Source organism: Corapipo altera, unplaced genomic scaffold (assembly GCF_003945725.1).
Source record: "Corapipo altera isolate COAL_440 unplaced genomic scaffold, ASM394572v1 1, whole genome shotgun sequence".
Classification (NCBI taxonomy): Eukaryota; Metazoa; Chordata; class Aves; order Passeriformes; family Pipridae; genus Corapipo; species Corapipo altera.
The window spans coordinates 26,620,566-26,633,744 of record NW_020884873.1 but is presented as its reverse complement, the minus strand read 5'-3'; the positions used below and the strand labels follow the sequence as shown (position 1 = coordinate 26,633,744).

Below are 13,179 nucleotides of genomic sequence, written 5' to 3'. Positions count from 1 at the left end.
CCTTAAGACTTTGAGCCACCACCTTGAGATGATTGGCTTAGAAGCATTCCTCAAGGAGGTGCCGTGACCTACAAGTCACTACCATCCCAACCACATATTAGTGCTGTTTGCAATCTGGAGCTCATGACAGCTTTAAGCCCCATATCATCGGCACATTGTCAGAAACAGCTGTTTCCACTCTACCACTTCAAAAGGGCTTGATTAAATGTCTTACTGTAACAACACACATAAAGACACACAGAATGAGGGCGAAAGAAGAAATGTACCTATAAGCAAAATAAACACAATTTCCACTAGATGGTTTAATCATGATGTGGGGGACTAAACCATTTCTTGACTTGAAGGGTTTATGTAATCAGTTACCACAATATCATATTAAAAAGCAGTTTCTACAAGTGCTTTTATTTTTTCCCCTAATGCTGGAGTACAGATTTCATGTCAAGGGCTCCAGGCTTGCAATAAGCTCTACCTCAAGCTGTCTAACTGATGAAAGAAGAATGCTAGTGATTTCCACATAATTGACTGTAATTCTATAGCCACCTTAGAGATAACATGCTTTCAGTGACTTCTTATGGAAAATGTTCATAATATATGAGGTTTATTCATGGCAGGACTTCTAAAAATGAATATTCTTCCAATAGTTCATAGATCTTTAAAAAATAAATGTTGCATTTTGTCTTGAAACATCTGTAATCAAGATCTGCTTTATTATATGTTTTTTTCCTTAGATGTTTCCGTGCCAAATTTTCCTATTTGATTTTCTTGTGAACATTCAGTAACTGTCTCATGTGGATTTACCATGCTTGGAATAATTGTGAGGGAAACAACTTTAATGTATTTTGCCAGCTTTAAGGGCATGTCCTCTTATTCCCAGGGAGAATTTTCATAAATTTTTTAAGGGCTTCAGCTATGTTAATTCTGCTGCTGTTGGCAGTAGTGAATAGGTTAACAGTGATTCCTGCATTGTCTGCAGCTGATCCTTGATTGACAAAAAACTGGCACTGTTCAACACTACACCGGATCCAATGTCATCCTCACACTGCTCCAGAGATACAGTAATGTATTACTCCTGCAGCCCTTCTGAGCAGCTCTACCTGGTCCCTGTTATGCAAGTGCAACTAAAGTGCCTTGCCATCATACTGGTTTCTGGAGCATAGTACAAAAAAAGCTGACATAGTTCTCTGTAGAAATAGTACTTATATGATTTTTATACCATGTGTTATTGCTAATAAATCATGACAATTTCCAGTTGAGAGTCCTTGTTTCAAAATGTTCTTCTGTCTGTGTACTTGTTTATTCAAAATAATGAACACATGGCAGTATTTTATGTTTATCTACTGGTGCCATGGAATGACCACAGAGCTGTATTTTTAGGTAGTTAGCATCCACCAAATTCACCTTCAGTTGTCTGCCTTTACATAAAACAGGAAAGTGGGCCTTGTGGGGCAGAAGAAGCTTCTGCTGCCTGCCTGCCTGCCTGCCCTCCGAGGTGCTCCCAGCTTCTCCTACCCTGTGTCCTGGCTGCACAGCTTCCTTCTATCAGCACCCGTGGCTGCTAAGCCTCGCATTGTTTAAAGGCTTCCTCTCAAGTGTGCCAAGCTTTCCACCTCAATAATATGAATGGCTGTGGATTCCTTCCAGCCCAGCAGCACACTTGGCCCCCTGAAAAGGCCTCCTTTCTTTTCTCTTGATGAAGGTGTGAGGAATAAGAAGATTTCCCAGTATCCAGTTCTTCCTCTCTTCCTGCTAAAGACTGAATGAATTGCTATAGGACATGCAGGGTCTAAAAAAGGATACTGTGGCTTTTTAGGGACTAAAAAGGATACTGTGGCTTCCTAATGAGAAGATAGGCATGACTGATGTGAAATGTATTTGCAGATGGCATGCTTTTAATAGTTTGACTTCAGGCAAATACAGGGGTGGGAGGCTTAGGCATGGATCAACTCCACTGAGGAGATAATGCAACACCCTTATCGAAAAGAGGACATCACTTCTGATCTCAAAAGAATAAGAGACCTCTTTCTTGGTTACTCTAATTTGGTTAGACTGTACCTGCTGAAACGCCATAAAAAACTGACTCAGAGATTTGATATCAGAATAACTGTGATATTTTTCAGCCTATGTAGCAGAAGGGTGACGTTGCCTAAAGGTTGTACAAAATGGAGAAATTTGAGAAAATTAATATTAACTGAATGTGACTTTCCCTTCATTTCAGATATAAAGAATCTTCAATGTATACACAGAAATAGCAAGACTTCTCTATGTAAAGAGTTTATCCATGCACAAACTCTCTCTGCCCCTTTTGAGCTGGGAAGCTTTTTTAAATCTAATTTGGGCCCAAGCTCAATTTTGTTTTGTTGTTGTTTTGCTTCACCCCTTTCAGATCCTTCTTCTCTGGGGCTAAGTCCAAGACATACACATTATTTCTGTCCAGCTATTTGGGAAAAACAGTATTTATTCTTTTGAACAAAAAATTATCTTTTTATATTTGCAATTGTATTTGTTCATGGCCCTCCTAAATATTTTAAAGACACATTTGGGGTTTTTGTTGTGCACAGTCATCAGCTTCAAGACAGGCTTGTGTACAGGCTGTTGTTCTGAATCTTAAAGTATTCCTACTGCAGCAGATATTAGTGCCTTCCGCCTTAAAAAAACCCAGCAGACAAAACAAATAAAAACTCCTATACACTGTTTTTCATCCCTGTGATCTCCATCAGGGGACAAAGAAAGAACACAGGTTATGGGAATGGGGATATTTACCTGTAATACCGAAGCACAGTATCATGATGAGTTGTATAATTTGAAAACCAATTTACTCAGCTGTGGAAAACACTTTATGAGATACGTGCAAATATTTATAGCCTTATCCCAGAAAACTCTACATGTGTTTTGTCCTGCATTGTAGCAGCTCTGTAAAAGCAAAGATTGAATGTGATTTTGGGCAATTATGGAATAGTTAAATCTAGTTCTCAGTACTGTGATCCATCTTTGTGTAAGATGCGGAGGAGAAAGCTAGAACTCATGTCATTACAGTTCTCGCCTTCAGTTATGTGAGAATTAGGTTATGGGTTCATTTGTAGTTGCCTGATTGTACAAGCAGTTAAACATGCAAATATTTGAGATCGATTGGCTTGCTCAGTGAAGTTTGTGAGTTTTGGGAATTGATTTAAAATGCCTTTAAGTTACTGTTTATTTCCTATCTAGAATAATTTGTTGTACATTGATATTCTATTCAATACAGAACTATTTTGTCTGTGCAAGTTCTGAATGACCGAAATGAAAATACATTTGAGTTTCTTCTGCTTACATAGATATTGCATTGCAGTAGCACCACTGACTTGTTTAGAGTTGTTTCTGTTTCTCCTGCATGTGAGAGGTAAATTGGATTTTCTAGGTTCCGATTTCAAGTTTAATTATGCAAGCAGCTGTGAGCTCTTCTTAGCTTAAAGTTTTCCAAACAGCAAGCTGCATACCCAGAAACACTTGGCAAAGTAAGCCAGAAACTCATTGTCATGGTCATTTGGAGTCCTTTCCATTTCATTTTTAGCTATGAAAGTATTTACAAATTTCACATAAATATTAGTCCTCCTGCAGTCTAATTATTGACATAATGTATTTTCCAAGTAATTCAACTTTAAGATCTGTGAAATGTATAGACATGCTTTTACTTAACGGAGGAACAAATGTTGGAAATCGGCAACTTCATACTAATTCCTTTTTTTAAACTTAATTAACCTTTAGAACTTCATTAAATAATCAGTTACTCCTACCTAGAACTGTTGAAACAGTAATTCTGTGCTACACACATAATTTGAGAGAAAGAAACTCTGATAACTCATGTGCTATTCACATAGCACATAGGTCATATCAGGTTTTCAGTATGTCTGATGACAATCCCTTGTACTGCTTGGACCTGCTAACAAAGTCTTCACAAAAAAAGTACCCCGGGGTATTCTGGTTTGTGCACTCATTTTCCATGGTAGGCTCTGTTACCCACAGTGTTTAAAATGTTTATGTGACTAAATCTCCAAAAAGAAAAAGATCATGTTTTCACAAAAATCTTGCGTGTTTATTATTAGTTTAGTGATGGTTCCTAAGAAGTTAATCGTGCAAGTATTAATGTATAGATTCACACCTACCTATGTTCTTCCAATATCAATACCACTAAATGATTGTAATTCTCCCTGGACACCTCATAAATTCTCCAAAGAGAAAGCATTCTCATACCAAATAATAGTTGAGCTACTTCATTGTCAAGACCTGGATTCAGAAATTTTGTGGAACTGCACCTCAGTTAGCTTGAACAGAAATCCTCACTTTTTTTTAATTTCATATGTATTTGCATTACGCAAACCTGAAGTCTTTATCCAGTATATAGGTATGATCAGTCCACCATCAAAATTTTTTGAATTAAAAAGGATGTGAGGTCAGCTAGGCCTGTCTCTTGGATTCATTTCATCTATCATTTTAATGTCTTTCATCCACAGCTGAGCGGACAGATTTTTTTCCTGTGCTTACTTTTCCAGTATGGAAAGTACTGCACAACAGTTGTGTTTGTACTTAACTGTGATGTTCATTGACTGAATAATTAAAAAAATAGTTTTGTGAAACTAATTAATAGGAAGTCACAGCCTAGAATTGTACTACTGAGTTAAACAAAACAAATCATTTTGCTTTGAGATGATGGGATGCAGTAGTTTCTAAAGATGCAGTCTCTTTGCTGAAATAGTGGAAGTGATGTACCATCAGTAGATTTATGCGTTTGATTGTGATTCACAGCCTGATAGTAATATGACAGGGGGTACTATACTGCTTGCATTAGTTCCTGGAGAGAGCAAGATTGCCTTTGCCTTGTAAATGTAGCCCTTGGTGTCAATCAAAAGTAAAGTGCCATGAAATAGAGAACTCACAGCAGTAGATTAGAATTTCAGAAATTAAACCATCTGTTTGAACGCAATTAAGAGAGAATCTAGCAAGGTTTTTCCTAATAGAGTATTCTAATACTGATTCTGGAAACAATGCAATGGATTTATCATGCAATTAGAACTGATAAGAAAGTGGGTTTTATGTTCATTAAATAAACCCAGCAACTGTACATCCTCATTAGGATGTTTTGCAATAAATAACTTCCTAATTTTCTTCCTGGTCTATAGTTCTGATGTATTTCTCCTTCTAGGAATGATTTTTAGTTGTGCGTTGACATATCCTACTTTTTTTCCCCACAACTTCTGGAGACCTTATGTTTCATTTACCCAAGATGGTTTTGATGCAACTGTTATTCTTGCCCACCGTCCCACACCTCTGGGTTGAATGTGATTTTTTTTGTGGCTGTATAGAAGAGAAATACCCAGCAGTGAGGCTTGTTTTGGTCTGAGATCTGCATGAGATGGACTGTACTTTTGCCGACTGCTAGGAAGGGGATGGGTGTCTGGATGAAGTAGTTTTCTTGGAATTTGTCTTTAAAAGTAACTTCAGTACCAGTTTGAACATATTTTTCCCTCAGAAGATTACAGTCTAGAGATCAGATGTCTGCTACTGAGAAGATTTACTGGGGAGGGGATGAATAGCTATTTATTTCCCCCAAACAGTCCCTTCTTGAGGCATTCTGAACTACTGTGTATTGGTTAGCTCTTCATATTGCATTCTCATGGTTCTATTTCCCACAGTTAGTTTTACTGGAGTGCAAATGTGCATTCCAGTGTACCTACCCTTTTGAAATGTCTTCCATATAATGAACAGCTCTATTACTAAGCTGAGGCAGTTGTACTAATTCTTCAGGTGTTTCAATAAAGATTGACTTCCTTAACAGTAAGTAACTTTAATCTGACATTATGGTTTGTAGCAGTGCCAGTTACCTTAGCATCTGGCTGCCTCAAACTCACTGCAAACAATTACAGCATGAAAGAAAATAGAAACCTTTTCCAATATAACGAGAGTAAAACCTAAAATCCACAATAAAACCCCCAAATTAAATTCCATAGGAAGATTTGCTGTATGTATCCTAGATTCTTTAGGGTGAATGATTAATATATTTGTGATGGAGTATTTGGTGGAGCTTTATTGTAACTCGGTAGTTCTGCTTAATCTCTTCACATTCTAACTGCATTTAAATACACTTAACATTATCAGCCTTATTTTCTATCATTTTTGAAAGATCAATACATGATCCTTGATTAACTCTGCCAAATGAAAAAGGGCAAAGAGGAAGAAAAAAATCAACATGCAAATATTTTAAGGTTTTCTGTGTAGAAATTTCAGAACAGAAAATATTTGCGAGCAAGACTTTTTTAAGCGTTTTTCAGTTGTCTCTACTCTGTAATGAAAATATAGTTCTTAAAATGATGTGAGTTCTTAAAACGATCTCAAGAGTTTTGTTATTTATTTACAAAGTTATGTAGTTACTTTTTATTTACAAAATTGTCTTGGTAGCATTTCCACATGCTGAAGTTGCATTTTTGACCTATTTGAAAATACCTTCAGACACTATTGATAAAACATGTTATTATGAGAATTATATCACTTCATGTGATAGACATCAATTGCCCTCTCCTGCCAGTGAAATTACCAACAGAGGAATAATGATTGATTCTCTTGTCTAGGGAAAGTTAGCCAAGAGAAAGTGTGTCAATGAAGGGATGGAATAAAGGCTAAAATTCATCCTAAAACAATCTGCAATGCCTCAAAATCTCCTGGTGTTTTCTTTTCTGTAGTGATCTAATACCACACTTTGTGTGGGGGCTGTCATAACAGTGATCGTGCATGATAGAAGCCTTAAAAAAATTAGCAAGATTATCATTCTTTGTGCTAAGAGCAAGTATGCCAAGTTGCATAATGGTTTACACAATGTACCTGAAAGCAATGCCTTACAACTACAAATACCTAAATAATTCATGAAAGCTTATAGTAATACTGATATTAATCTAGTTCTCAAGCATTTAATTCAGGTGACTACACTTGTCAGCCAACGGTGTAAAACTTTGTTGGATATTTAATATTCATCTGAACATTTGAGTCAAAATACTGGAACCCTTGTGATTTTGAGATTTCCCCTAATAGAACACCACTAAATTTTCAAGGCTAGAAATCAGCACTACTTCTTTCTGAAATTTCAATTGTTGGGTGTTCTACTGCAAAATAGAAACTCTAATCCAATATGCTTGTTACCAGCATATTGGAAAAACTGTACAACCTTTTCTGTGTGCTGATGTATTTAATCAGTATCTGGGCAAAAATAGATGGATGATGCATTCATTCTCAGAAGACATTTTTATTTACCAATGACATTTTATTTGACTGGAAAAAAAATAACATTTTTTAGTGTTAGTAGTGTGAGTGTAATTGTGGTTATAAACTCATGATCTGTAAACTAGAGTTTTCTCTGAAGATTAGCCAGTTTTGATTGTGTTAATATGGACATCTAATCAGCACTGCATGTGTGCTTCTGGGTAATGTAGATTATACTAATTTTTCTTTTAACACTTTACATTTCTTTTAAGTAAAACTGGGGTTTATCTTTAGGCAGTAGCATAAAGCCCTTTGTTTTTCTGATTTCCAAGGTTTAAAAAGAAAATGCATGCAAAAATACATTTACTCACAGATTGATTTTCATTTTTAAAAATTCTTACTTCTTTTTTAATAGGACAAAGTTCTGTTACTGAAAGATTTTGAGCAATTTCATTTTTGTCAGTGTGACAGTACAGATGACATTTCTATTCAAGTTTCTTGCTTGAAGTACAGACCTCCTAGTTAGCATGTAGCGTACTTGTGTTAAATAAGGTAAATAAGTTGTTAAATGTTTTATAACATAATTGTAGCTATATATTAAAATCATCACATTTCAGACATTAGAGGACAGTTGGACTTCTATAAACAAAAATTAGGTCATTCGATGATTTTGTTTTTATGAAATCCTAAAGTGCTAGGAAAACTGGATAACATTATCCTGTCCTATGCCGTTGACAACATTTGAGCTGGAAAGCAAAGAAGCTTAATTAGAAACACTTTGAGGTCTGGAAACCGTTGATTTTTTTTTCAATGTAACTGTAATACAAAATACTTATAACGTATGTTCCTCTTTAGTTTTTTTTATGGTAATACAAGTGTGTTATCTAAAAATGTCCATCACAGTTTCCATATAAACTGAGAGTGATTACTAGGAGACTTTTTAAGCATAAATCAAAGCAATTGGGGCATGACCATTGGGGGAAAAAGTCTAGATACACAGAAATTACAAATGTTAGTACATTTTTGTGGGTTATTTTCAGCTGTTATGAACTGAAGCCTTTAACAGTTATAACATATGCTTTTGTTAACTTGCTGATATGTAAACCAGTATACTGTGAACTTACATAAAAACCAGTGGTGGATAGCTTTTCAGCAGCAAAATGTAACATATATCCATATATGCTTGTTTGTGGATAACTATGTTTTTAAAATACTGAGCAGTTTTCTGAAGGTTAAGATGAATAAGATTTTGAGGAAAAAATCTCCATTGTCTGGAGAACATTGATAGTAAAATGTCCCCTATTGATGTGATAATTTGAGAAGCAAAGTGGACTGCTTGATGCATCTTTCCTGTGCCGAGTCTAGAACTCTTCCCTGACACACAGCTGTGTTTTTTTTAATTATGCCGATGTCTCAATCTACAAGCAAACTGAATAATTTCATGGTGTACCTGTGGATGAAAACTCCCACATCTGTCACCCATTAATAGGAAAAAAAAAGGTGAAAAACCTTTCCTTCACATTTTAATTTCTGATTTTAAATATACATATCAGGTAGTTTGCAGTTTTAGATAGGATAGTCTCCACTGTTTGAAAACACACATGATTAGATGCATACAAAGAATTTCCATGTATATCCTCTTTTCACCAGGCAGGTTAAAATGTCACCTGCTTAAATGTCCAGATGAGAGTATTCAAATGTAAAAGAATAAAAAATTTTTTAAAAAAGTATATGACCTAATGTTTCTGTGGTATCATCAGGTGTTGTGTTAAGACTGATTCTGGTTTTCCACCTTATTGACTTTTATCCTGACCTGAGACTATTATTTAAACAGTATTCGACAGAAACTGTTTTATTCCTATCTAATTTTTTTTTTCTGATGTCTTTTTTTTCCTGAAGCGTGTTCATAATTTGTTGGTTTGGTGAACAATAAATGAGGTCTCTTTCTGTTTAATGACATATTAATAAAGAATAGGTAAGGTTGTTCTCTATCGGTGTTAACAACACAGCACTTTTAAAGAATCCAATGATCCATGCCCCTATAGAGCCTAGGCTTGTCGTTATTTACATTTATATAGTTATTTATGTTACTCATTCTTAAGGTAATTAGGTAGGAATGCAGGCTCCCTTTGCAGCAGAGATGTTTAGGTCCTTTTCTGACTAATGAAACAGTGAAAACTGTGCTCTTCACAACGTTTGTTCAAATTAGTACTTTCAGGGTAAATGCATTTCCTCTCTTCACTGTTTAAACTGAAAGCTTGTCAACACAAAAACATACTTAGCAAAATTGTTCATAAGCAGACTTGCCATTTAATTAATGTATTTAATTGTTGTAGGGGAAAGTTGCAGAGCATTTTTCCATTTTAAGAGTTTGCAAAGGTACTGATTTTTTTGTTTATTTGTTTTCTGGCAGAACCAAATGTTTTACTGTCTGGGCTGATGACACAGGAAATCCCTCTCAACTCTGAATTTTAGGGTTTTTTATTCTGTCTGATCCATGCTACTTTGCCGTGCATCCTGTCATCTTGATCCAGAATGTTTTTTGCACCAAGTTATCTGTTCCTAGGCAATACACTCTTGTTGTCTTAGCCAGCTTACTGGAGATCAGTGTCTTAGTTGTGATCCATGTGCTGTTTGGAACAAAATACCAGACATACCATATGCAAACTGCAGTTCTTAAGAAGCCTTATAGCGTAGAGAACCAGGTAGAAACATGAGTCTCTCTCCATAACTAGTGCTTGGTTTATCTGGCAACACAAATTGCTCACATAAAAAGGTCTGCTTCCATGTGTCACTGATGCATTTACAGTGTTGTCAATGTATTAATTGGAGAGTAAGATCCAGTTGGCAGCAATCATCTCGCTGCATGTCCCTCCCTTGCTGGAGTGTGCTGCCTTCTCTGCCCACACCATTCTTTAAAGTAGTATGTTTACATCTTGGGGCAACTATTAGGTCATGTTTTTTCTCAGAAGTTGTGAAGTCTGTCAAAAGCAAGGGCCACCCCTGAAATTATTCTGTTTTTCACAGTTACCTTTACTGATAAAATGGAGCTATAGACATTTGGATTGTTTCAGAAAATACTGTGCTGTGCTACAGCAATAATACCAGTAATAAATATTCAAGGGAAAATTCTTGCTGTCACTGTAGGATGATAAAAAAAGCCTAACAGCTCATTATCCGATGGTCACTGATCAGGTGAAGCAGTCCACCACTCTTTTCTCTCATACCTAGTGAGCCATTCTACGAGTAATACTTTGACTACTTGGTCATTGTACCACCTACATGTCTTCAGTTATCGAAGAGAAATATCTGAATTCTTCACCCCTATGTAACTAGAAATGTTGTGATGAAATATGCACTTTTTGTGTCCGTCTTTAAATATGGACTTTACTCAATAGGAACCCTTAAAAATTAAGTGTCCTTAATGGCACTGTTTTAAAACAAAGCACAACCTGTGTGTTTCTGATGGGTTGGCCACACATATTACAGTATTTATTAAACAGTCCTGGGGTTGTTTTGAAACATCTACAATATCACACATAGCAATAATTCATTAAGAGCAAGATGGATTTTGGCAACATCTTTTCAGTGACCTTTTGAAATGGATAAGTGACAAGCAGCTTGCACAGGTGATTCTACTGAAGTAAAAATTGCCATAATTTCCTTGTAAGTGGCCCAGCAGCAGCAGAATGCACTTTCATCTCAGAATCTGCTACCCTGACCTCTGTAGTATTGACCAGAGAAGGTCATCTGTAAGCAGAGCTCTGAGGAAAACAATTTCAGACTTCCTTACTTGTGTTTGAACCCTTCATACTTGTCTACCATATAGACAAGTTTGTGCTAGGTTAAGGGTTTGTGTATTTGTTTCTCTCTCCATAACTTCTTAGGCCATGTAGGAGTTAAATTGTATTCTTGTGTTGGAGACTGTTCTTCTGATATGGCATTTGCTATATGTGAAGACAGAGATTACAAACAAGGAAGCAGTTCATCTTCTTGTTGTTAAGATTCATTCCATTTGTGGGTCCAATACTCTACGTGGTTACATTAGTGTAATCCCGAAATACTACCCAGAATTAATTTGAATTATTTGAAATTCCATAGTTCTCTGATTTTAGAGAGGACTTTTTGTTAAGATTTTTGCATGCCCCAATGCTCTCCTTTTATTTTGGTACTACAGGGGAAGTTTGAAAAATTGTCATCAACGTAAACCAAAAATACCTCAGGCAACTAAATGCATGCCTTACGTTCTTCCGTTATTCATTAACTATTCTGTTATTCCTCACTTCTCCTCCTCACAACCACCTCTCCCCACTGCCCCCAAAAAACCACTAAGGAAACAAGCACACCACGATAAAAATGCTAATAAAGGGAATAATTCCAAATAGACCATAAAAGACAGCATTTATAATCTCAATAGAAATGCCAGTCAGCTTTTTTTGATGTAAAGCATCTGTCTCCAAAAGGAAATGAAGGCAGGCCTGTTTCTCCTTTCAAGTTTCTGAAGTAGTAGGTGGTGTCATTTGTTATACAGTGCTTCAAGTCCCATGTTATTGCACTGGTAGCTGTCGGCTGCCTTTGTTAACATACTGAAAAGTTTTATCAGCTGTGTTTAATAAAAGACAATCTATGTGAAGAAAAACTATAGCAAATGTCTCTTGCTCTCTTATCCTCTGACCAACCTTTATAGCTGTCAGAGAGCAATGGCAGTGATGTATAATGTTGCAGACATGCAAAATTCTTGTGACTATTACTATAAGCCATAGATATTGGGTTGGCTGATACCCTAGAAAGCTAGGGAGCAGTCTTTCCAAAATGCTGTGCACTTCCTCATTTGAAACATAAAGGAGCCGGAATGAATTTTCAGGACTACCTGAAATGAGTTATCAGTTCACATTTTCCATGGATACATTAGTTTAAAGCATTAATGGCATAGAATTTGTTAGGCCTCCAGAAAATTAGGGATGATGTGTAGAAGCTGGAAAATTTCAGTTAAAAGTCATGCAGTTTGTCCTTTCTATTTGTTTTTGTTGCTTGCTCTTGTGAAATGATATATCAAAGAGATGGTGGTAGAAGAGTTTCTTAGGTAGTTGTATGGTCTTATATATATGATGTTCTTTGGAGTACTGGATTAGTCCCATACACACACCATATTTTCAGGAGGATATGGAGGAGATGGAAAGGAATTCTGGGAGCCATATGAGACATCTGTGTTACTTACCACAGAATAGGTTTTGTGGATGCTGTAGAATTTGCCCTGAGCACATTTAAACATGTGTCTTATTTATGTGAGTTTTTATAGGTTTAAGGTTTTTTAATCCTTATCCTCTGTAAACTTTGTCTCAGTGCAAACACACAGACATATTTCAAGTGAGAAGTCATCTCTGTGTCAATAACTGTGCTCTTGAAGAAAGCAGTTTGATTCATGAACTCTTACTAGATAAATAAATAGCGTGAACAGAAGGAATGGATGTTCCTACTCATGATGTGAGAAAATTCTCTCAATCAATCTGAAGTCTAAAAATAAATAAAATATGTGGATATTGGGACAGCCATCCATATACAGTGGAGCTGATTTCCAAACCTTCTTCACTTTATAACATCAATTAGCACCCAGAACATTGGTAATTAAGGAGTGCATTATTCCATCATAAACTATTATGCAAGACTGGCACTGCAAAGGTGAAGCTGTGAAAATGTGGCTGCTGATATGTGTTTCCTGTAGCAAAGACTACATTTCAGGGGCATGGTTTTCCTTCTCTGTACAGAATATTATGGAAGAGAAAATCTTGGAGAGTATTTGACTGGCAAAACTAAATAAAACCCAGCTGGTTTTTTTTGTTTGTTTGTTGATTCTCAGTAGAAGGAAGTAACTGACTTAGGGGAGGTGGAAAAAATCTGTCAGGGTAAAGTAAGAAAAATTAAACCTAAAAATAACATCTTCAGATTCCACTGCAT

General features: G+C 36.1%; 1 protein-coding gene across 2 annotated transcripts in view; it reads left to right on the top strand.

Moving 5' to 3' along the window:
- TMTC2 (transmembrane and tetratricopeptide repeat containing 2) overlaps nt 1-13,179 on the top strand; it is a 244,703-nt gene that overhangs the window by 228,276 nt on the left and 3,248 nt on the right. The window lies entirely within an intron of this gene.